Source organism: Delphinus delphis, chromosome 12 (genome assembly GCF_949987515.2).
Source record: "Delphinus delphis chromosome 12, mDelDel1.2, whole genome shotgun sequence".
Lineage (NCBI taxonomy): Eukaryota > Metazoa > Chordata > Mammalia > Artiodactyla > Delphinidae > Delphinus > Delphinus delphis.
This window is the reverse complement of record NC_082694.2, coordinates 3,008,506-3,034,641: the sequence shown is the minus strand read 5'-3', so window position 1 is coordinate 3,034,641 and position 26,136 is coordinate 3,008,506. Positions and strand designations below refer to the sequence as shown.

The 26,136-nt window shown below is 48.8% G+C and overlaps 1 protein-coding gene across 1 annotated transcript in view; it reads right to left on the bottom strand.

Moving 5' to 3' along the window:
• Positions 1-14,422, bottom strand: part of ST6GAL2 (ST6 beta-galactoside alpha-2,6-sialyltransferase 2) — a 58,578-nt gene extending 44,156 nt beyond the window's left edge. Inside the window, exon 1 of the mRNA XM_060027652.1 lies at positions 14,340-14,422. The gene's annotated coding sequence lies outside the window, so the exon portion shown is untranslated. The remainder of the gene's footprint in view (positions 1-14,339) is intronic.
• Positions 14,423-26,136: the final 11,714 nt, after the last annotated feature.

The window sequence follows — 26,136 nt, the reverse complement described above, 5'->3', positions numbered from 1 at the left end:
GCCCCTGGTGACACAAAAGTAAATTAGATAAGCTCCCACATCTAGGAATGGTCCGTGGGGGGGTGTTGGAGAGGATTTGGGGAGGTGGCCAGGATACCCACAAGCACAGGACGGTCCACAGGAGATGTGAACAGCGCTGAGACAGTCCTGGGGAGGGAGGTCCCAACTGACTCCCTAGGATTCTGGATCTGGATCAGGGTCTGGGTCAGGATCTGGGTCTGGAAGGGCACCGTCCTGCGGGGGCGGCCGGGGAGCAGGGGAAGACGGCCGCGTGTCCGGAGCTCCCTGCGCACAGAGCTTCGCCCCTTCCACTCAGACACTCCGGGAAATACCAAACCCAGGCAACTCTGTTCATTTCCTCCGGCAAACAGAAAACACATTCCGTCTCCTCTTTCCATCTCTTCCTCCAGAAGCCCCTAAACAACACTTGCCCGTTGTACTCTGTGCTAACTGTGCTGGTCCCGGGGAGCCTGCTGAGATGGGGCAGAGGGACCCCTCGCCTGTGCTGGTCCCGGGGAGCCTGCTGAGATGGGGGCAGAGGGACCCCTCGCCTGTTTTCTAGGTCAGGGAGGGAAAGGCTGCATTTACACAGTGCCGCCGCCCCTGCCGCCGTCTCCCGTCCCTGGGCAACTGCAGAGCTGTCAGTCAGACCCTTCCAGAAGGCAGAAGAACCCTGGGGAGGGAAGAAAGGATCTCTTTGCTTTTTAGTGCTTCTCATTCACTCGACTGACAGCCAAGGCTTTGCTCTCAGCAGTGCAGGGATCTGAGGCTGACGCTGAAGCCCCCCCCCGCTCTGGGGGACCCCGCTCCCTGACACGCAGGAGGTCTAGACACAGGGGATGCCGGGCCTCTGCGCCTGGGAGACAGATCACCCTTATTTACCTGTTTGTCAGGACTGCGCTGGGGCCACCGTGCGTGGAGCCAGGTCCCCCTTTGCCTGGTGTGGTCGATGGGCTTGGGGTGCCTGTCAGGGGGCCCGTCTGCAAAATGGTCAGTGGGGAGGGGTAGGGAGAGCCACCGGCACAGCCACCTGGGGGCTGGGGGTGTCACTCGGCCACCGCGTGACGAAGAACCCTCCCGACCGCCCCACAGTGAGATGCCCCACCTTTCACCCGGCCGAGAGCTGAGGCCAGCGTCCGTATCACCTCCTCCGCCGGACCCAGAACAAGGCCTTTCTTTCCCAAAACAGAACGGACGCGATTATTTTAGTGAGCAAACTGAATGCTTCACAGGAATTCACTAAGAGGGCCTCAAATGTTGAAACTTCCACCTACTTCAGATATTCCTGAAGTGTAAGCAAGGGAAGGGCTTTTGTTAGATCCGAGTTATTCATCATCAGTTTCTCGGAGGTCACAAAATCGTCTTGACTTTTTTTTTTGCGGTACGCGGGCCTCTCACCGTTGCGGCCTCTCCCGTTGCGGAGCACAGGCTCCAGACGCGCAGGCTCAGCGGCCACGGCTCACGGGCCCAGCCGCTCCGCGGCACACGGGATCCTCCCGGACCGGGGCACGAACCCATGCCCCTCGCATCGGCAGGCAGACCCCCAACCACTGCGCCACCAGGGAAGCCCAAATCGTCTTGACTTTGAGGCTCCCTGCCTGAGAGTAAAGTTCTCAAGGAGTCAAAATCAGTTGGAAAAAAGAAAACCAAACAAATAAACAAGCAAAACAGCTAGCCCGGTACCGAGGTCTAGGCTGAGGTCGCAACCTCTCCTAAAAGCTTGGCATCCACTGGAAACCAGTTTCACTACCCGACGGTTCTGAGTCCCCGGAAGAGCACAACAGAAGCTGGGTTGGTTTCATCACAGGGTTAGGCCTTCCTGGCTGGCACCGGAATTCCAGAAACCGGTAACAGAATGTTCTAACCACATCCAGTTATCAGAAACCTTGCACAGGACAACAACATAATTAAAAAGTGCAGAGAAACCAACCGATAACACACACCTTACTAAGCTGGCACAGCGTGACTCACAAGGAAAATTAAAAGGGCTCGAGGGTGTGCAGAGAGCTAAGGTCCTTAAAAATGCAATACTTTTCACAGATTTTTCACATTGTAATATATTACCATAAATGTTAGTAACACCTGATGCTCTGGGACCCAACCCCAAAAGCCTCCTCTGCCGGGTGTGTGTCTCCAGGACACACCTCAGTCTGTGTGACTTTGTGGAGACCCCGGGCAGTGGGGAGAGGGTGTCACCAGGTGGAACCGCCAGGTGTCACAGCCAGCAGCATGGCGGCTAATAGCCAACACACAGGAAATCATTAAAATCCACTTAACCAGATTATGAAAGCGATTGAAAAATTATTTCCTTGGGTGAGAGGAAAGCCAGTTAGGTTCCTCTCTCTTCATTTGCAAGTGATATCCTGTATCTGGAGCATACGTAAGTGGAAAAAGAGAACAGTACATTCAAATGTCCCGTGTATTTTTTTTTTGACACTCCATGTGTTTTCATGAAATTACTGCAGTGTTCTACTTCCCACTGAGAATCACTTGAAGTCCCTAAATTCAACCACTGGTAATGTGTTTGTTTTTTTTTTAATAAATTTATTTTATTTATTTACTTTGGCTGCATTGGGTCTCCGTTGCTGCGCGTGGGTTTTCTCTAGTTGCGGCGAGTGGGGGCTACTCTTCGTTGCGGTGCGCGGGCTTCTCATTGCGGAGGCTTCCCTTGTTGCGGAGCACGGGCTCTAGGCACGCGGGCTCTAGAGCGCAGGCTCAGTAGTTGTGGTGTATGGGCTTAGTTGCTCCACGGCATGTGGGATCTTCCCGGACCGGAGATCAAACCCGCGTCCCCTGCATCGGCAGGTGGATTCTCAACCACTGCGCCACCAGGGAAGCCCACCACTGGTAACGTTTTTAGTTTTAATTCTAGTTGGGGTCAGAGTGAGGGAAAGGGTCCCTTTAATTAACTGACTCACCCAGGCCTGCCGCGAGCTCTCACTTGACCTTTTGGGAGAGAAATGCACAGCGCTTAGCACACAGGATGTGAGTCCAGGATGATGCTTTGAAAATACAGGAAGCGCCGTCTAAACTCTAATGACCCAAATGCACGCTGTCGCTCTGTCACTGCAAGGTGCCCTCAGCCCGGGTGGAAGCGCTGGCAGGTTAAGGTCACGGCCACGTCTGACGACACACGGGAGGGGAGGCACAACACAGCACCGTCCTCGGCTTCCCACCGAGAGTGTGTGTCAGCTTCCCCACATGCACCTGGTGGGTCTGAACTCAGGGTCAAGGCACTGAATTTACAGTTTTTCACAGACAGTTGACATTTTATGCTTTCCCCTAGAGGGACATTTTCCAAATTTTAATATCTATTCACAGATGATTTGTGGGCAGGCAGGAAAAAACACGGCCCAAACACAAACACCACCGAGCCCATCACTGGGGAGCAGCCTTATTATCTCAGCAGGTGCTGATGACATATGTGGCTCTAACTGTTAGAATTTTATACATTTATGAATCCGAGACAAGTGCTTTTATAAACTCTCCGTGGGCAGATCCTACCCAATTTATTTACTAATTACTGACCAATTACACATGTCCCTCACTTCTGAACACTTTGTTAAAAAAAAAAAAAGAACAAAGATGTTCAACTCCATTTGTGATAATTATGAAAAGAAAGGTGAATTTCAGGTTTTCTCTTTGAGATTCACAGAAGCATAAAAATAATACGGTTGAATGGTTTAACTCTGACTTCCTAACATAGCTCGTAAATGTGCTTCTCCAAAGGGATGAACTGCACCTCGAAAGATAATGTATGTACAGAATGGTCCACCCGACCCACGGTCCCTCGTCCTGACAAGGTCCTGTTTACCACCGGATCGCTAGAACCGAGGGAGTTGTGTACGTGGGGATTCAACTCGAAAAAAAGACATAAGATCCTGCCCTTTCTCTGCTTCCAGAAATCACGTTTAGGGAGCGGACGGTGGTCCTTTCAATCTGATAGGATCTTAGCTGCCGTCAGTTGACGTGCGTCACGCATGGGAGCTCAGTCTGTGAGGTGTGCTGAGTGCTCGGGGTGCGGCTTCAGGGCTGCCTGCGAGGACCTCACAGTAAGGAGGAGTGCGAGAGCTGTAGACGGAAGGGCACCACTCATCCACTGTGTGTGTGTGTGCGCGCGCGCGCGTGTGTAACGGAAGCCTTGGTGATGGAGGGAGAAGAACCAGGGTTGTCCTTACATCCAGCCTAATGTGGTCGGAGCCTAGAAGTGGGAGGGCGGAGACCATAAGCCGGGGGCCAATCCAGAAGCACACGATGCTCTGAACGTCCCAGACGGTGTCCTGGAAGCAGTACGGGCTCCTGGGGCAGCTAAGCAGAGGGAAGGTCACGATCGAGCTTTGGGTTTGTCCAGTAAGGACGATGGACGGGGGTGCAGGAGGCGAGCGAGAAGGGATGAGACACCTGTGAAACGCATGCTAAGACAAAACGCTCCTTCCACTACCAGCACTGCAGGCTCCTCCACTTTTCTGTAAAGAATATGATAGACACCCTTTACCCTCCAGATACTGTAAAGGCCACCGTCCCCATCAGGAGGGAGATTCCGGCGGGTACGCGAAGCAGAGTCACGCATTTTGAAGCCACTGACGCAGCACACGCCCAGGGGCGCCCCGTAGGAAAGCCAGCACTGTCAGGGGCGGGTCCCTGCACACCCTCTGGGCGCGGCTGCCCCACACCACCTGGCTCCATCGGCATCTGGCTTGGGTTTAAGCCGATCTCTTTGGCTTTAGGGAAATCCCGAACTTACACACTGCCGTCTGAGTACATCAGCTCTTTATGAAGCCATCTGCCTGTTACCCTTTTTAAAGTCACATTTCAGTTACTTATTCTCTTCTTTGCTACACATTTGAAGACATCATTCTAGCTTTTCTTTACATCCCTTTGAACCTGAGCATCTGGTGCAGCGGAAACCTCTCTCAAAGTTGGTCCGGGCACTCCAAGTGCAGCCCAGGCCACTAAGAGCCTGTACTGAGGTTTCAGATTTCTCTAGTTTTTAGATTTTTATTTATTGTTTCCAAATTGCAGTGTAGACTATCTCTGTGAGGACAAAAAACCCTGAAGAATCTATAGAACTTTAATCTTCCATGTCTTGTGGAATTTTCCTTCCTTCTCCTTCCCTTTCTTCCTTCATTTCTTTCCCTCCCTTCGTTTCTTCCTTCCTTTTTCTTTCCTTCCTCCCTCCCTTCCTTTTTCTCTCTTCTTTTCCCTTTCTTTCTTCCTTCCTTCCTTTTTCTTTCCCTTTCTTTCTTTCTTCCTCCCTTCCTTCCCTCCTTTTTCTTTCTTTTTCTTTCTTTCTTTCTTCCTTCCTTCCTTCTTTCCCTCCCTCCTTTTTCTTTCTTTCCTTCCTCCGTCCCTCTTTCTTTTTTCTTTCTGAAGTATAGTCGATTTACAACATTGTGTTAATCTCTGCTGTACAGCAAAGTGACTCTGTTTTACACATTTATACATTCTTTTTAAACATTCTTTTCTATTATGGTTTATCCCAGGAGAGTGGGTGTAGTTCCCTGTGCTGTACGGGAGGACCTTGCTGCTTATCCCGCTGAACTTTCCTACAAGCTGGTTCCTTAAGAACATTTCCTAAGAGAGTCTAATGATATCATTTAAAATGTTTTCTAGAACTACCCATCTACCCGTGTCCACTTGCAATATTAAAGTATACCAATTCACAGTTCAGAGGCTACAACCTGCCGAATGAAATTAAGTACAGTTAGTCAGGAAAACTTCATTTTAAAGTTTTTTTTTTATATAAATGCTACAGAATCACCTTTATTTTTATTAAACTGAAATATGGTAACATATGTCTTCAAGGGTGGAGCACAAGGCACTCACTAGCTTTTAGCAATTTTAAAATTTAAGCTGGACCCTGTGGTTGACATGAATTGAAAGAAAGGTCTGTAGCGCCCAACAAATGGCAAAACCAAGCTCCTATGTTATTAACAACAAAATGCACATCATGCAGCACAGAAGTTTCAAGGATGAACGTCAAACTTCCTACTTTAATAGCATAACAAGTATTTCATCCCAGGTTCACTCTGCCTTGACTCCAGAAACATACACTAAATTGTTAAAAAGTTACTTTGTTTAAACTTGAATGTAAGCAGGTGACACACAGCTGATCTATTCTGTTGGAAATCAGGGGAGTGGTTATCTTTGGGGGACAGTGACCAGACAGGGGTACAAGGAGGTTTCTGAGGTGGTTTCTTGATCTAGCTAGTGACACACATAGATTCCGTTGACGGAAAGTCACAAACTTTACACTTCTCATCTGTGTGTGCACAGCTGGCATTGGCAAAGGATTTAATAATTCACTTTCCTACGTAGCAATCCTCTGGTTAGAGAGACACAGCTGAAGGAAGCAGGAGTAAAACTGAACCTAGGAGAAATGAACAGCCTCCTCCCAACTATACACATGGATGCGGGAAGCCCAGGAATGAAGAAGAAAGTCAGAGTTTTGAACTCTTGGGAGGAAAAAACTAGTGGCAGCGGGAGGTGGGGTGAGATGGGGATGTCAGGTCTTTATGCACCTCTTTTCTTTTCCCAAATTCCACTGGATGTCACCCACTCCTGCTTTGAGGACCAGTAAGGAAAGAGGCATGAAGGCCAGTGTCCCAAATCAGGATGCTTCGGCAAGTCTCGTGTGGCCTCTCCGATTGGCAAGGGGACCCTAAGCTTGCTTCTCCCCATCCTTCTGAGATCCCAGGAGGTGGCTGGGGACATTGTTGCCCCTCGATCTTTTGTACCTGAGGTTGATGAAATCTGATGCATGAGCATACATGAAGCTGACAGGAACAACGTCACAGGAAGGTCAGCGTAGTTTTGTGAATTAAAAAAAAAAGTTGAGAAAAGACAGACATGCTCCAGACCCATTGTGTTCCATGTCATCCCCCCCCACCCCCCGGCATCTGGAGTTCAACAAACGCATGAGGCTTTGAGCGTTCCTTTTCCCCGTTCTCCCCACACAAGCAATGGGGCCACGACAGTCGCTGTGTTTTGTCCACCCTGCACACCGCCGGCTCCAAGGGAAGGACATTTAATTTTGAGGTACACGGGTGACTGGACGTTCCAAGGCACTGGACTGTTTCTCTAAGGAAAAATGTCCTTGGCAAGTACACAGGGTAACAAGGGGCATGTCTGCATACCTAATTGTAACCATCAACCCCGCTTTTACCCACGGTGTAAAAATACAATATAAAGCAAACCAACACACACACCTGACCTTCCTCCTAGAATCCTGTCCTATGTCCACCTTTCCGCACATAGAGAACTTGAATTTTCACTTGAGAGAAAAGAGTCCGTGGGCTTATAGGAAATATATGCCCTGGAAAGCAAATTAATCAATCCATGCGCGCCTTTCAGTTGGGCGAGCAGTGGCTCTAAGGAATGGCCCTCCAGCCAAGCTGCTGGGGTCCAGGGGTGCAGGGACCTGGCTGCCGGCTGGAGCCGTCACCCCAAGCATGTAGGGCTGTCGCCCTGCATTGCATGGGCACAGTTATTCCCAAACGTGTTGGCCACCATGCAGGGTCCCTTCATTTTTTCCACGTTATAAACTCACCTCTCATTTTCAATACGGTGTGATAAGTTCAGTATAGATCTTATTTGGGCAACTGAGAAGCAGGGACCCACATGGAGGAGATTTGGGGTGAAGCAAGTTTCATTTTGCCAGGAAAATACGCACACCACGCATCTGATCACACCCACGGAGTTCCATGTGATAACTGGGTTCCACGAACCATCTAGAAACACAAAGGCCCCCTGGTCTCGGATTCCTCTATTCCTTAAGCGGCACAATAATTAATACAATTTAAAGTTGTTTTTTTTTTAATCCACTTCTGGTTTTACATCTAACCTTATGCTTACCAGTCATGAAAAACCTCTGAGAAAAACCTCAAAGCAAAAATTAATTCTGCTCTTCCTATGTTTGTATCAGATAGCAGTATGTGGGGTATTACTAGGATATGATTATATTTAATACAGTATGTTTGAATTTTGCGGTGTAAAGTATAGAGTGAGGCCAGCAGAGAAATGCCTGGGTGTAACTTACAGAAGCCAGCACACCTTACAGACACGCTCCTACTATCAACGCAGTTCTGACACTCACTCTCCCCCCTCAGAGAGTTAATGAGATAATCTCTTTAATGGCCCTCTCTGAATTCGGTCTTTATAAAGTACCAAGCATCGAGTCAGGTAAATTACTTAATTAGCTCAACTCTCCCAGCTACTAAATTTGAACACAGGGCAGAGGAATACAGTTTGTAACCACACTATTGACTCAAAGGGGGAAAACTGCCCTTTGGAATATTGAGATTATATACTTCCATATACTTCCATTACATACATGTACATACACGTGTATGTTAACACCAAGTACGCCATGTTGCACCGTCAGCTTCCCATTATTTGTCATTTGCTCAAAAAGCATTAATACCTTGGGAATTAGCGGGTATAGTATTTTTTTTAAAAAAGGAACAAAACACTTTTGCTTATGGTCTTAATTCTTTTACCTAAAGTCTGAAGTGATTAGAGGACTTTACGATTCGGGGTAACTTGAAAGAGTTAGCTGTTCCCCAGGAGAGAGAAGGACTTACATCCACTTTGGCCAACTTCAAGTTGACCTGGAACACCTAAAATGGCCCAACCTCTTTCACGGTAGCCAGGAGCTAATTGACACCAGGACTCCAGTCACCTGGCCCGGCCCAGCGCCCCCGATGCCCTGCTAGAGATGCCTCTGGTGGTCAGTCCCCAGGATCAAACACATCCTGCAGGCCACCCTGGGTACCTGAAGACTCTGACGTTATAAGAACACTCACACTGCACACACACAGGAATAAGTGTGTTCCCACACATATTCTACTTATAATAAACTAAGAGTACAGTTTAAACACTAAACATTTTTGAGATCTTCCTACCCCACTGGTAATTTGGAATTCTCCAGAGATTAGTGACATAGGATAAAGAACGCTCTCAGTGAGAAGGCCAGTGTTCAGTCCTTCCTCAGTTTGTTTCTCAACAGCTGTGAATCCCAGCCATGAATACTCACGTGTCCCAATTCAAGTTCTCTCCCCTCATCACTGATGTAAAAACATATCAATGCAGGGATGTATTCCTGCACTGAAGTGTGAGTGTGTGCAAATGTGTGTGTGTGTGTGCTCGTGGGGTTCTTTTAAAAGGCAGTCCTTTTATTTTGTATTGAGATTTCTCAGGGGATATAGTTTTCCCGACTGTGAAGTATAATTTACATAGTAAGATCTCTCTTCTACTAGTAAAAACAAATTCATTCGTTTAATCATGCACCTTGAGTCTGACACTGTCACTGTATTAACTGTATCAGTTAGAAAACAAATCCTGTATTAATTGTACTTTTTTCTACCTATTTGTGGCCAGAGGTACAAATATAGGTTTTTAACACATAATATACTTATATTTCAAAAAAGTCACCAGCACACTTTCGAGGAAGCTGCTTTTCACATTGATTTCTTTTTTTTTTCTTTTCATACATTTATTTATTTATTTATTTTTGGCTGCACTGGGTCTTCGTTGCTGCGCACGGGGTTTCTTTAGTTGCGGTGAGCGGGGGCTACTCTTTGTTGAGGTGCGCGGGCTGCTCCTTGCGGTGGCTTCTCTTGTTGCGGAGAATGGGCTCTAGGCGCGCGGGCTCAGTAGTTGTGGTTCGAGGGCTCTAGAGCGCAGGCTCAGTAGTTGTGGCACTTGGGCTTAGTTGCTCCGCAGCATGTGGGATCTTCCCGGAACAGGGCTCGAACCCGTGTTCCCTGCATTGGCAGGCGGATTCTTAGCCACTGCGCCACCAGGGAAGTCCCCACATTTATTTCTGAATCAGGAAAGCTATTGGATTATCTACGAGATTTACTCTTTCCCAAATTTAATTTACATCCAAATCATTTTAGAAGCCACAATTACCAACATGCAAGAACCTCTACTTGAAAAATTTGTATAATTTGAACATGCAAAACCAATTGTTCTAAATTTATTAAAGCATTTTCCTCTCAGGCTCAAATCCTAGAAGCAGCCTAGCGTAGGACTAGATGTGTGAATTATAAACTTCTGGAAACAGAGGCTTCTGATCAAGACATTGCAGGATTTTTCTGTACAGTGTTTTCTCTAATGCTTTAGCCAATCCATTTCTAAATGTCCCAGGAGACTACTTTCTAAGCTTGTGCTCTTCCCTTTCCCAATAACTCAAAGCACAGGGGTAATTCTCTTGAATCTTAGCTTAAATTTTTCCTTGGAAATTTCACTGCTGTATCATCTTGTGAGCCTGAATTTCATCCTAACACTGCCAGCCTGGCTATTCCAAGTGGCAGGAGCCACCTTTGAACCGCAGCTCAAGCCTCCCTCGGCCTCCAGGTTCTGGAAGACATAGGTTCCCCTTCCCCCACCTGCAGCCTGGAAAACCTTCTGAGGCTGAGGCTGGGAGCTCCGGGTCAGTCTTCGTCTGGCTCCAGGACAGCGAGACAAGTCTGTCCCCTTCCTCTGCGCGGCGGGACCTCATCTGACTGCACGGCCTTTGGAGACACAGGAACCCAAGCTCAAATCCCAGCTTTGCCACGTTCCCACTCTGGAGGCAGCCACTTCCTCCTTCTGAGATCAGTCTCCTCATCTGTAAAATGGGGATGATAACCCCCGCCCCCCAGGTTGTGGCCAAGGTGCCCCTTGGTGCCCCGTGCAGACCCCGAAGCAGTGGCTGTCATTATTCTTGGAAGCACTGCTCTCCCTGGGGCTGCGTGGTGTTGGCAGGGATGTCCAGCATGAAAACTAAATGCTCGTTCTCTTCTGTGCAGGGGAATCCGCTTTTCGGTACGCCAGAATACACCGTTATCAATTCCACGCCATCCCAGCGCCGGAGGACACCTTGCAGAAGGTTTAACCTGAGTCTTTACCTCGCAGCCCTGGAAACCACGCGCCGGTCACTGCAGGACTTGCGTCCAGGAGGTCTCCTTGCTGCTTCGCTCTGAGAAAGTCCAGTGCAAATCCGCAACCCCAGTCCTCACACCCTTGTCAGAAACAACATCTGCCTGGAACTGGGAATTCTTTCCTCAAGAAGACCACAGGGGGCAGCAGAAACCAGGAGGGGCACAGACGGGTCTGTGCAGACAAGTCCCTGAGAGTGGGCAGTGGCCTGACGTCATTCCCATCCACAGGGCAATTCCTCCCCAAAGCAGGAGGGACTTGGTGCTGGGGGACAGCCCACAACCTGCACACGGCCGAGTGAAGACAGTAGCCAGACCACGGCTGGGGCCCAGCTTTTACCAAGTGGCAGGTCTAGGATGGATGCGAGTGCTGGACCAAACCACTAGCTTAGGACGGCCCAGGCCACACCTCACCCCTTTATACTCCGACTACCACTGCACCCGCAGGCCAGGTGGGCTCCAAGCCTTCTGAATTGCAACTCTACCCCATCAATTCGGAGGCGGGGCTTGGAATTTCAGATCATGATCGGATTTGGTGAGAGTCATGATAAATCCATGTTGCTGCCCGCGCACTATGTATTTCATAATATTTACAAATTAATCTCTCAAAGGTAGAAAAATGGCAGATGTATTAAATCGAGAGTCTGATGTTTACACACTAACAGTGGCTGGTCACCTTCTACAGCACATTCAGGGTTTGGACTTGCCACCAGTCTGTTAAGAACGTTGAAAACTGTTGTGTAAATTACACCCGCACTGTACTGATTCCAAAATTAGTATCTGATTCTATGTAATTATATCTCTTACTCTCAGTTGTCAATTTCATCCCATAGTTCTTTTTTAAGGAGACGCTTTCAATGCTTAAAATCTCAAAGCTTAACATACACCTGCCTTGCAGGCACTATCTTTCACTAAGACATTTAAGCAAGTAGTTCACTTAATTAATCAATTAAAATTTAAGATCACATAACAGAAAGTCCAGGAGGGGGAAGAACACTGTACACTTAAAGAGACGTGAATATTAAAACAAAGACTGGGGCTTCCCTGGTGGCGCAGTGGTTGAGAGTCCACCTGCCGATGCAGGGGACACGGGTTCGTGCCCTGGTCCGGGAGGATCCCACATGCCGTGGGGCGGCCCGGCCGTGATCCATGGCCGCTGAGCCTGCGCGTCCGGAGCCTGTGCTCCGAAACCGGAGAGGCCACAACAGTGAGAGGCTCGCGTACCGCAAAAACAGACAAAAAACAAAGACTGTCCCAATTATCAATGCATAAGATATTTCTATTCAAAATTAGAATAGAAAATTCACCAAATCCGAAAATTAATTCAAAGTTTCTCAAAGAGCAAATCTCTCCAAGTTTCTGGAAAGGAACCAATCATTTGCTTACCTAAATGATAGGGACAGAAGCCTAGAAATGAGTTTGTCACTGTAGGGCGGGCTGGAGTACTTGAGAAATGCTTGGATAAACTGTAGACCCAGAGTATAAAATCTCAGTTAGCATAACCATTAGATCAGATACTCACACACTTACATCATCTCAGGAAGAGGAGAATCTCAGAAAAAGAGCTCCAGAAACAAACATCTACAGGAATTTCTCAGCAACCACTTCCCTATTTAACCAGTCTCGCTGGCTGCCCACAAATCCTTCCCCAGACCCAACTTAAGTCTTCACGCCGTGAGGCAACCCTATCCCTCTTAATTACCCTCATCAGAGACGGAGAACAGTTGATTGCCCTTCTCTGCATAATAAATCCATTCACATTTTTTCAAATATTAAATTATCTCAGCCTTGAATCCTCCAGTCTAAATGTCCTCATGTCTTTGTCTTTACTTCCCAGATCGCGTACGTAACACACTCACCAAATGCTGGTCTCCGCTCTGAACTCTCTTCCACCATCTCCCCTTCCTGTCTAAATTGCGGGGCTCAGAACCCCACCAAGACCCGAGGCTCACACCACAATCTCTACGGAGATTCAGCTCAAAGGTCCAGAAGCTTCAACTGCGCCAAGCAAAAAGGTAAAATGCTCGTTTCTATCACGCACAACAAAAATTGTATCAAGAATTCCAAATGTTTCAGTGACTTTTTTGTAACCTAGCTGTAAAATTCAAGGCAACTATTCACCCATTATTTTAGAACACTCCCCATTTTGATCACAATATCCTTCCCCTGCTGTCAACAGTTTCCCTGATGCATTAGTGGGAAATGCCAGCCTTCAAGTGTTGTAAACATTTTGGTTGCCAGTTTCAGAAAAATAACAGGGTAAAAATAAGTTCAAGGCCATCACTTCTCCTTTGAAAAGAAAATGTTAGCCCCGAGTTTGCTACAACAGAGTTTCAATGTTTTGAAACTCCTGGGTCACGAATTTTAGTTCAATATGGCAAAGTATGTTGACCAAAATGTCAAAAAATGTAAATATCAAGCAACCCGCGTGAGGCTTTTTAAAATGTTCAGAAAGTACTTAAAATGCCTTCCGAGTCCGCCAACAATGTCCTCACCAAGCAGACGGCCCGCCGCGTTGAGGATCAGCTGGCCCCTTCACCGTTAGAACAGCAACCGCACAAAAAGCAAAGATTTCGACCAAATATGGTTCGTCTCTCCTCAAATTTTCAGCATGACCACTAAAAATACGTTCACAAAAAATCCAGCCAAGCATTACTTTTCTCCCAAAGTGCTTCTCGGATTATAAAACAGCTTTGAAAGTTCAGCCTGACAAAACAAATATGGTACTAGGAGGAGAGACCTGGAAGGCGATCACAAAAAGTCTCATTTAAATTCCTGGAAAGCACGGCTTCTTCGAACAGCTATTCAGATCGCTTTGGGAGGAGACATCACTTGCTTCCCTCAAGCCAGGAGTTTAACTTCACTCTGTCCCCCTGCATCGCAAAATCCGAACGAGATGGATGTTCCATTCCGTACCCCCAGTGCATTAAATCTCCCCTCGGCACACGGTGGAAAGTAAAACAACTCAAAAGCAGTTTTCCTCGCGCCAAGGGCGCAAGAATGAATACCCGGGTATTCAGGATTCTAAAGATCCCTTCTGCCCCTAAACGCCTCAGCTACAGAAAACTAGAAATCAGTGGAACGCACTTTAAGCTTTAAGAAGCTCAGTTTTGCCTGCGGGCGGGGTCGAGAAAGACAATTACAGACCTCGATTCCCCTCCAGAGCCCAAAGAAAAGATCACTGTTACTGAGCCACTGGGGCACACTGGGTCCTCCTGTCCCCGAAGCGCAGGCCTGCCGGGGGTCTCACCTCTTTAAGAATTTCCTGCTTCTCCCCCGCAAACCGCCCTCAACATCCCGCCCACAGGTCTGGGTGCGGGTCGCCGAGTCTAACCCGGTGCTTGAGCTGCCCCCGGGCTGCGGCGACCCCGCGGCAGACGCCTGGCACCGCCCGACACCGAGCCCCCGGTCGCCCACCTTCTCCGGACGCCGCGCCTCCTGGCGCCCGACCCCGAGGCGCTGGAGCCGGGGACGAGCGTGTCACATTTTCCTCTCCGGCGGCCGCTCGGGCGCGCGCCACGCGCTCCCACAATCGCGCCAACTGGAGCGGAGACCCGGGGCCCGGGCGCCAGACGCGCGCGGCTCAGCGGCTCCCGCCTGCCTCCGCCGAGCAGCCTCCCGACGCCGCCCCGGAGCCCCGGCGAGCCGCCTTCGCGGGTCCGGATCGCTCGGCGGCCGGCAGCGGCGGCGGCCGGCGCGGAGCTGCGCTCAGCCCGCGCCGCGCGCCTCATTGTTCCCGGCGGCAGCTCTGGGCTCCCGGCCCCCGCGCCGAGCCTGCGCCGCGCCCCGCCCCCAGGCCCTTCCGCCTCCCCGGCCGCCTCCGGCCTCCCCTCCCGGCCCCGCTCACCTAGCGGGCGGCCACCGGCCCCGGGAAGTTCCCCGTCGGCTCCCCACGCCCCCGGCCCCGCTGCCCTGCCGCGGCGGCGCAGGGGGTGCACGCCGAGCCCCGCTTCTGACACAGAGCGATCGCAGACTCGGGCGGCGCGGCGGCCTCAAAAGGCACGCCTGTCCCCGCCGCCGCCTCCTGCCAGCCCCGGTCCTCCGGGGGTCACCTGCACAGGCTCCGCCCGGCACGGCGCGTGGCACCCGCGGGCACTCGGGCCCCGCCGGCGGCAGGGATGCAGGGATGAGGACGGGCTGTAAGTGGCAGAGAGGGTGTCGGGGCGCCTGGCCCCGCGGAAGTGAGTCTTTGTGCGCCCCTCTCCGGCACACCCTCCCGCAGCGCCGAAGGCCGGGCTACCTGCGCGCGAGGCAGAGCCCGGGAGCCGGCCGGGTGGGGCGCAGCCGGGCGAGCGCAGCATCCTCCCGGCCCGCTGGCTCCCTTTGTTCCGCCCGCTCGGCCGGGGCTCCGCGCCGCCGCCCGGCGCTCGCTCCCGGGAGCTTCTCCGAGGCGCCCGGGGTCGGGGTTGGAGCGGGAGTGGGCCACCTGCCCCCGGGAATTCCCTAGTGCCCTGTCTGCCCGGCCTCCCCGCCGCCCGCGCCCGGCCCCGGGAGGGCCGGCAAAGTTCTCGGGACCGCGGCACCCGGGCTGCTGGCCCGGCGCGCGGAGAACCCGGAGCGGGAGCCGCGGATGGGGCCGCAGATCGGATGTCTGTCTGCCCGCGTGCGGAACGCCCGTTTGTCCCTGCGGCCCTCTTCCCTTCCGAGGGGACCGCAGCTGGTCCCGGGACGGAGACCGCGCCGCCCTTTGTTTGCTGGTGAACACGCGTCTTTGAACTTAAAGGCGCTCCCAGCGTGTGCGTGGGAGGCGGTGGGCCGCCGGCTGCGCGGGGGTCCTCCCGCGGACCGACAGAGCTATTGGGGTGCGGGTTGACGGGACCGCCGGGTGGAGCAAGGTTGTGTTGAGGAATTGAGTGACACTACCAGGTAGTGCCCATCTCAGAGGGACAAAAGTTACCGCTGGCCCCTCCATCCCTGGCCGCTGCGAAGGCTAACATTTTGGAGACACAAATCCTTCATTAAAAATACTACTTTAAAATTCGTATGTATTTACGTTCATTGACCTCACTGAGGATTCTTAGGAAAAAAGCAATGAACTAGATACCCAGTTCATTCAGTATTTGAGTGCCCGCTATGTGCTGGGGACTCTGGGTCGGGTAGTAGCCATGCGAACGTGAGTAGAATCTCTTTCCTTATCCTCTAGAAGCTTGCAGAAATTTAAAACGTCACAGGGGTTCAACCATTGATAAAACCGACTGGGCAAAATGCGCTGCCCTCAATCAAAAGTGTGGGCCGAAAACGCTTCCTCAGTGTTTCCCCAATTCTGGTGACAGTTTCTGACACCCGGAATTCGGAGGAACTGCATTCAAAGGACAACTTGGCACACGGACTTAAGGAAGAGTGTTTCGTAACAGTGAAATAGGGACAATACGGCTACAGAAAAGTGGCGTGATAGAATCCTGGGGCTAGAGGGCATGGGGGTAAGGCTGAAGAATCCGCCCCATATCCCCCGAGGGACGCCGGGCAGGTCGCAGACTCTATGGGCCTTGGTTTTGTGTTTTGTGTAAGGCGCGTAACAGCACCTGCCTTCAAGGTTTATGGTAAGAGTAGAGGTCAGGTGTTGACATGTCTCCTTAGTGCCTGGAATGTGATATTTAATAATTGTAGTAATTAATAAATAATAGTGCCACTATTAAAACGCCTTAACCATGAAATAGAAAAATAATTTATATACTCTTCTTTTAGTGTTTAAATGCTGCCGAAGTTGACGCCTTGATTACCTTCAGGAAAATTTAATGAGAAGTTCAATAAGGGTGGCCCAATAACTTTATGCTTGTAGAAGAATTACCACCTGCGGGCAAATATGCAAATCACTGTTGTAAAATTTTAAGTGAATTTATTATTTATGGTTGGGGTAATCAGTGAAGTGGGGCTAAATGGACTTAATTTCTGTCTTCCTAAGGAAATCGCAAAGATAGTTGATATATATAAAGCTATCAACTGATGATTGTTTCTGTGCAAATGTACGGCAAATAAACCATTTTGACATCCTTTAACTGCTTAGAGGCACCCGAAGGAGGAGCAGATTATGTAACTTTTTTTATCGGTCTACGGATTTGCTAGGAATTCCCAGCCTCTTCTGTCACTTTAATATTCCTTTCTTAAAATAACAACAAAAACCAAAAAACCCGAATAAACTTATTCCTAAGCATCAGAAACCCACTTGATATTATCCATTTGCTCCTAATAACCTGAATTTCCTTTTCTGTTTTTAAACTCAGCGTTCACCACTGTCCTTTTTTTTCAATCCACTGTTGACGGATGATGGGCTGTGCTCACAGGGAACATTCCTTCTGTTTTCTGAACCTTGCCTTTGGTTAGCAGTCAAATCGGGAAGTTCCGTGAGTCTCCCAGCTCTGAAGTATCTGGGTTTGTGTAGGAAATGAGGAAATATTTTCTAACGGTACCATAACTGAATCTGGGGTATTTGTTTTCACTTAACTACGGTTCATAGAAAATATTTCTCTCCTATTATTATGCCATTCAGCTCTCACAATAAGCCCCCAGATTATTTTGCAGATGGGGAAACTGAGGCTGACATCTATATATATGTGTGTGTGTGTATATTTATATTTTTATATATATATATTTTTTTTGGATCATTTTCCCTAAGGGTAATGTCTTCAGGTTCTGATTTACCTGAGTTGCCATTTTGTAAATGAAATTCGTACCTCAGGGAGGAAAATAACCTACAGACGTGTTCTTCATACTTAATCAGTGAAACAAATCTGTTAGTGGGCAGTGCAAACATGAATTTCAGATACTCACTTGTTTGTGAAGAAACATTTTTTTCCCAGCCGACTCATAGGTTTTCTTCTCTCAAATTGTCATGTAGTCTTTAGAAATGTTAATGGGGAGATGACCACTATTAAGAAGAAACAGGCTCAGGATCTTGGGTGCACGTAGCGGCCAGAACCCTGGACGTGCAGGAGCTAACACCAGCTAATAACACCTACAGTATTTTCAGATGGGGAGAAAAAGATCTTTTTTAGCATCAGATGTAAGTTAGATGCCTTTTCAGCATCCGATACAGATGAGAAGACACTGAGGTGTGACTGGCTGTCCCTAGGTTGCTGTCTTCCATTCCACACCTCCCCATCCTAGGGGTCCACTGGGAGGCAGACCTGGCCTCCGGCGGGGTCAGGGGTCACAGCCACACTTGTAGGACTGAGCCGGTGGAAAACAAGTCCGGCTGTGAAAGAAATTCCCCTTTCCTAAACTTTCCCTTGTAGTCCACAACCTAAAGTGAAAGGGACAGGACTCAAATCTGGGAGATCTGGGTTTTCCTCCAACCTGTCACCTTCGTGAAGCTGTTTGAACCTTGTGTTGCCTCAATGACCTTGTCAGTGACGCAGACTAAGCCTGCTTTACAAACACCTACGAGACCCTGAGCTCACATCACAAGCTCACAGACATGCACAAGGGTACAGCACTTCACAGTTTATGTAAAGGCTTTTGCCCCGCAACTCCGAATTACCAAGTGAAGGTCTGAGGGTTAAAGGCCATCTAGAGGCGGCCCTGCCACTTCTGAATTGTGTAGTAATAACACCTAACACTGACATTTTAAGGCCTATGTTCTAAGTCCTTTACAAATATTACCTCATTTACTACTCATAACAAGGGTGGTTTTTTTTAACTTTAGTTTGGAATAATTTCAGACACAGAAGATTGGATAAGCAATACCTTCCCCCAGATTCCCCAAAGGTTGGCACTTGACTAGGTTTGCTTTATCATCCTTCACTTCTGTTTGTTTTGTCCTGAACTGCTGGAGGGCAAGTTGCTTTGTCCTGCCCTTTTCCCCCTAAATACAGGGATCCCCCGCTTTCCATAAGTTCGCTTTAAGCCACTTCGCTTTTAGAAAAAAACCTACATTAGTGCCTGTTTTCACTAACAGGAAGAAATCCTAGGAGGATTTCTCACTTTTACAAAAAAAAGGCAAAAAGTGAAAGTTGCGTCCAGGTGTTTTGCACGAGTGGCCCCGCCAAGCTCCTTCCTGGAACCACACTCAGCATCCAGCCCCCAGGGCTGTGAAGCACATCGGTGAGCATCTGTGCTTTTTCTCTTTATTTTGCGCACCAGCTAGCAAGACCTGTCCTAAGGTAACTTCTTTGGCTCACGAAAGCTTCCTTGGGAATGCTCTGCTTTCAGAGCATGGGGGGCGGGGCGGGGCAACTGTGCTTTATTTTATTTTCCTAATAACAGGGGCATTCTCTTACATAATAAGGGAAATAATATTGTTATACTATGATCTAATCTCGGACTTTATTCACGTTTTACCAACTGTCCTGTGAATGTCCTTTACAGCAAATAATAATAATAAACAATAAAGCAAGCCCAGGACCCGATCCAGAATCATCTGCTCTATTTAGTTATTTCTTCTCTTCGATCTCTTTAATCTGGAACAGAATTTCCTTAACCTTAACATTTTTGCAGAGTTCAGACTATTTCTTGTGTTAAGTGCCCTCCATTTGGGCTTGTCTGTTGTTTCCTCACAATCAAATTCGGATTAACCTCAGATTATGCTCTTTTCTTTTTGGCCAGAAATAACCCCAGTGTTATATCCTTCTCAGAGCATCTTTTCAAAATTACATACTGGGTTCATTTGTTCCAATACTATGAGCTTAACTTTTATTACATGGTTAAGGTGGCGTCTGCCAGGTTTCTCCACAGTGAATTTACTGTTCCTTTCTTCATAATTAAAAGTAATTTGTGCGGAGATACGGAGATACGTGGAGAGTATGTAAACGTTCCGTTTCTCCTCAAACTTTTACTCGCTGGTTTAAGCCTCTGATCGTGATTCTCGCCTGCAATGACAATGATTTCCTAGTTCCATTCTCCCTTTGCACGGAGTGGTTGGCACTTTGCCACAAGGAAGAGCTTTTTACATTTCCCCCACTTCTTGATTTCATAACAAGCTTCTGATGCCAGTGTTTTTTTTCTCCCTCTTTTGAAAGAGGAAACTGAAAGGTCACAGACAAAGAGAGCGGACTGTCCTGGGTCACACATCCAATGATGGAAGAAACTTGGCAAGATAATAACTCAGAAACCATCTCCTCATCTGTAAAATGAGAATAATCATCCCTAGGGCTGTTCAGTGTGACTTCAAAGTGCCTCTACCCCGATCGCACATCTAGTAATTGTTCAGTAAACGGCTGTTGTTAGGAGGGTGGAGTGTGCTCATTTGTAGATAAGAAAAGCCGGTGGTAGAGGGTGAGAGGGACGCTTGTTACAGAAGAGCATTCTGACCCAAGTCCTCTCCTTCAGCCACTGTTTGCTGAGTGCCAGCGCTCAGCCAGCCAGGTTCAGTTCCAGACCGGCAGACACAGACGTCGTAACAGAACAGGTGCTTCTGTTTTTTCCACAGAAGACTGAATATACAAACCCATGACAGCAGACCGTATATGACAATGAAACTCTGCCCCAACATCTGCAGCACCCTGACCAGGAAGCCAAACCCAGCCTGTGTACAGTCAGGGCTTAATAAGAGCCAGCTTCTCAAATGTTTGCCCTCACTTCCGACCTACAGCATCCCTAGAAAGGCACATATGCTCCCCTAACCAACCACGGAGGATGCCCCGTTTCTAGTTAGCCCATGACTACGGGATAAATTACATGCCCGTAAAATTTGTACTGTAAAGCCTAACACCCTGTACCTCAGGAAGTGACTGTATTTTGAGATCGGGCTTTTCAAGAGGAGATTCAGTTACAATGAGATCGTTAGGGTGGGTGTTAATTTAGCATGACTGCTGTCTTTATAAGGAGAGGAGATTATAATACAGAGAGACCCCAGCGATACCATGTCACAGAGAAAAGACCACACGAGGACACAGCCAGGAGATGGCCGTCTACCAGGCAAGGAGAGAGGCCCGAGAAGGAACCAGCTGTCCCGACACCCTAATCTTGGACTTCCAGCCACCAAAATGTGGGAAAATAACCGCCCACCCTGTGGTACTTCGCTACGGCAACTCTTGCAAACGAATGCACCCACAGGCAGCTTCCCCAGACCAGCAGTCTCCAATCAGGGCATCCCTGAAACCTTCCATTTTTTCCACTGTCAAGCTCTCCAAGTCCTCTGCCTGCCTTTGAGTCTCTGTCAAAACCAAGCGATGGTGGCTGACTCCCTCGCTATCGCCAGCTCTGCATATCAGCCTTTGCTGGTTCTCATTTGTGTGGTCTTCATTTATTTCCACACAGGGAGAGGGGAGACCCATCAGAAAGTTGCCAGGGGACACATAATTCCATCCTTAATCCTTAGGAGGATTTGGAGATGGACCGAAAACTAGTCAAGAAATTCCCTTTTTAAAAATAGTCTTACGAGAACAAATGGCCCATATGTGATGTTTCTTTGATTACCTTTCCAAAGACCTCTCCTAACAAGCGAGCAGTATCATCAGTTAAAACCCACCTCCACTGCTGAGTAATTTTCCCGTTGATGAGCTCTGCAGTTTGTTATCTTTCACAAAACACTCATCATTTTAAGGTGAAGCAGGCTGTAGTGCACACAATTACCACCGAGTTTAAAACAGCATTCCATTTCTGAAGTCTAAATCCTACAGCAACTCAAAATTTTTTCAACCAGTGATAGAAATGGTACAAAACAGCTTTAGTTAGTAGAAACTAATGGGTAATAATTGCACGAATTTAAGAGACAGCAGAAGCATGAATGCAAAGTGGAAACTTTGGACCATTTTTAAAACCCTATTAGTTTTTTTTTAAAGAAGTACTAAGTTTTCTGATACTTCTCTTGTTCTACTCAAGCTCTTCTTTCCAACATATTTCTAGGTCTCCTTTAACACAGTTCAAAATCAATACTTGCATCCGTATGCATCAAAGATATTGGCCTGTAATTTTCTTTCTCACTAGTGTCTTTGTCTGGCTTGGTGGCTTCACAGAATGTCTTTGGGAGTGTGGAAAAGAACATGAAAAAGAATGTAAATAGATGGATAACTGAATCACTTTGCTGTACGGCAGAAATTAACATTGTAAATCAAATACACTTCAATAAATAAAGTTAAAAAAATCAATACTTGCTTCCCAAGAGAATTCTCACAGAACTGGGATGGGCGGTAGGTTATATATTCAATAGCACACACATTTGGATAGCCATACATTTCTTAATTCGAACAGCAACAAGAATCAAAAGGAACTGCCAAGGTAAACGGTATTACATTACATGCAAGAAATAAATTTTAAATTTTTGAGTGACTTATCTGAGGGGAACCAATTCTCCTGTGACGTGAAAAAATATTAGAGGGACAGATTGATCTCTTTTGCCTTTTAGTTCAGCTGTAACTTACGGTGGCAGCATTGATGTCATACTTGTTCTTCTGAGAATGTTAGCACTTTAAACATTTCATCTTCTTTTTCTTTATAGTTTACGTGGGTTGCAGAGGATGTTCCTGATGTATTGAATCACTGAGAAATGATAAAAGGAAAAGTGATAAAAGCACACTCGTGACTTTACTTTTTTTTGAGAATGATAACATCCACTTATGAGCCTTCTTGGAGGAAGAGTTCAGAGCCATCAGCATCCTGGGTTGTCCTTATGCAGGCAGGTTGTCTTGCACGGACACCTTCCCACATGAGAGCAGGAGACCCTGAGTGTGGCTCAGGTCTGGGGGCCTCAAGACCCTCTCAAGAAAGGTTCCCGAGGTCAAAACTATCTTCGTAATAATGCTAGAGGTTAGGTTCCTTTTTAACTCGCGTTCTCTCGTGAGTGTATGGTGGAGTTTTCCAGAGGCTGTGTGGCGTGATTCTGCAGCAGATTGATTGCAGAAGCAGCTGTGAAAATTCAGTTGTATTTTAAGCCAGACATTAAAGCAATTTGCAAAACTTAAAGCAATGTGACTCTTTTTCCTAGTTTTTTTGTTTTGCTTTGTCTTGGGAAACAGTTACATTTTCACAAAAGCGTGTGACTTACGTGAACAGGTGATAGCTTATTGTTATTGTTATTTTTAAGTGAATTCAGTGTTTTAAAATTTTCTTAGTTTTAATTATGGGAAATATGCAATAGATATAACCCACATAAATAAATATGGTTGAAATGCATAGGTCTACCCATATAAATAAAAGCTCTCTGGGATCCTCAATAGTTTTTAAGAACAGAAAGAAGTCCTGAAATGAAAAAGGTGGAGAATCCCTCTGCTGGAGGGCTGGAGCCTGTTTGCCCATGAAAATGTTCTCGAATGCGGGGCTCCCTGGCTGGCGGACAGTAGCCTGAGCACCACCCGTCTGTCTTCTGCTTCACCGCTCCCCGCCCCCCCCCCCCCCCCACGGAAGTGCCCCGGACCCTGCCCTCGCCCCTCCAGGCTGGCCTGGCCGACCTGCTGCGTCCCCTCCCCCGCTCGCTGTGCCTTCTGCCTGGTGTCCGCCCTCCGCCCCCTGCACCCCTTCTTCTCATCCTTCACATCTCAGCTTAGAGAAAACTCACCGACACCCCAGACCACGCTAAGTCCTTTAAAAGGATAACTTCATGCCACGTAGTGCTTTTCTTTTGTCACACGTAACAAAACTGTAATTACATTGGTCAAATGTTAATGCCGGGACCTGTTCTAGATGCTCGAAAACAATCACAGAAGGCGTCCCAGGCCTCGTGGAGCTACCGTCCTGGTGCAGGGTGCGGGGGAGACAGACCGTAAGCAAGGAAATACCTACATTATACAGTGGCCGGTGATGACGAGAGCCATAGGGACACATAAAGCGGAGAAGGAAGAGAGAAAAGGCTGGGAACGGTGCTTTCAGGCTGATGACGCAAAGCCTCGCGAGACTGTGAAGGAGCAAATCGCGCAAAACCCAGCGAGAGCAGGACCCGGACCAGGAGGAGAGGCAACAGCGAGTCGCAATGACAATAAATACGGTAAGGACGTGGATACTCTACCATGTACTTTCTGTGGCATCTCTACATAAACCTTGTCTGTATGTGGACTTTCTATACATCTTTTGTGTGTGTGTGTGTGGTACGCGGGCCTCTTACTGCTGTGGCCTCTCCCGTTGCGGAGCACAGGCTCCGGACGCGCAGGCCCAGCGGCCATGGCTCACGGGCCCAGCCGCTCCGCGGCATGTGGGATCTTCCTGGACCGGGGCACGAACCCGCGTCCCCTGCATCAGCAGGCGGACTCTCAACCACTGCGCCACCAGTGAAGCCACTTTCTGTACATCTTGAATCAACAGAAGCAAGGACGCGTGTGTCGCGTTCAGCGCTGCGTAAACCTCTGTGTAGGGGGATGCCACGTGCACGCGCTGACTGTGCCCGGACTCCGCGCCCCGCATTCAGCCCCGCGCCGCGCATCTTCACGGTCACCAACTGCTCGTCCTCTTGCTCCAGAATCTGGCTGCTCTTCCTGTAATCTCTCTGGGTCGTGCCCCTCAACGCATCCTTGAATGCAGGCTCTCCTCACTCAGGGGCTGGTTCGGCGTCTCCAGCCCGCATCCTCAGGGCACCAGCAGCGCCGGTAAGATGATGCTTCCTCCCTCACCACTGACCTCTTCCCCAGGCCCGCCCCTGGCACGCGCCTGCCCTCAGGGTGTCTGGATCTCCTCCTGCCTACGGGTCAATCATCATTCTTGTCTTAGTCACCCCGGTGTTACCATCACAGCACTACCATAGACTGGGCGCCTTAAACAACAGAAAGTTCTTTCGCACCGTTCTGGAAGCGGGGAGTTCAAAATCAAGGTGCCACGGACGCAGTTCCTGGTGGGAGCAACTTCCTGGCTTATAGCGGCTGCCTTCTTGCTGCGTCCTCACAGGGTGGAGAGAGGAAGCTCTGATCTCTTTCTCCTTATCAGGACACTCATCCCATCAGGGGCTCCACCCTCATGACCTCATCCACCCCTAATTTCCTCGCAAAGACTCTGCCTCCAAATGCCATCACGTTGGGAGTTGGGGCTTCAACCTACGGATTTGGATCCAGTCCATAGCAATCCTCCCCCCATAAACATGCTCCTTCCCCAAGGTGACCCATCTCTGTTTTCCACGATCAGAGTCTGTGCTCCTGAGGGAAGATGGGTTGTCCCTGCCCCCCCCTGTGAGCTAATCTCGGAACAGGTGCCTCAGTGCATTCACTGAGGGGCAGAGATTTGACTTAGGGAGGCTTGACTTAAAATCTGAAGATGGCCTGGAATGTTCAGGCTTAGGTCTCTCAAACTCTAAAAGCAGCAGTGTTTCAGGCCATCGGCACTAAATGGGGGTTAACGTTGACGGAAGCATGCGGGTGATGGGTCTCAGCAGTGGTGTGACAAGCTGACGGGCACACAGGCCAAACCTGAGCTTACCTCCTCCGGCTCACCCATCACTAGGGCAGGGACATCTAAACCCAGCCCAGGCGAACGGCATCCTCTTCCATCCAGTTTACCCCAGCTAGGAAGCTGGACGTCGAACACACCCCCCGAAGGTCCAGTTAAATTCTGCACTGTCTCTTAAAAACGTATTGCTTTGAGTCGGATTATTCCCATCTCGCACTGAAACTGCTGTACAGTCTGGTCTTCCTGATCTCAGAGGGACGGCAGTGAGTGGTCCTGAAGGGAGATTAGTTCCCTCCCAGGACCTGAACCTGGGTAGCCTGGATGAAAACCAGGAATCCTCGCCACTAGACCACGAGGGGCTACAGGCTAGAGGTAAAGTTTCCCTGGCCCCCTGTTTGAAAGCAGGAATGTTTCAAGGAGGCAGAAACTGTAAAAACAGGTACAAAGCTTACTGTAGAGAGACAGCACAACCTATGGGAGAACACACAGAGAAGCAGTTTGTTCAGTTAAGACAGAAGCTAGGCAGAGATGCACACCCGGAGAGAAAGCGTGTGGGTGTCCCCCCAGTAAGGAGCCCAGTAAATAGGTGATTAAAATCACTTACATAGGACAGTCCTTCCAGGTCTTTGTTTACCTTTGGCCAATTATCTTGTTTCTTTTTTCACACCTGATGGGTCCTAAGACCCTCCCCAACATGTGTGTGCAACTTTTTGCTAGGATGGATCCCACCACAGTGGCCTGTGGATGCATGTCCACACTTATTATGGGGTGGCGCCCCCTCCCTTTCTGACCCCCAAGGAGCCTTCCTGCGCATGTGCAGACAGGGAAGTTTTCCTTGACCTCAGGAGTGCTTATCTTATCCCTTTACTTCAGCAGAGCTCAGCTTCTGCCACTAGCTTTGTCCTTGGAGTGTCTGGGTGAGAACAAATCTTCAGTGTTAACGCCACTTGAGAAACACCAGCTGTCCGGCCCA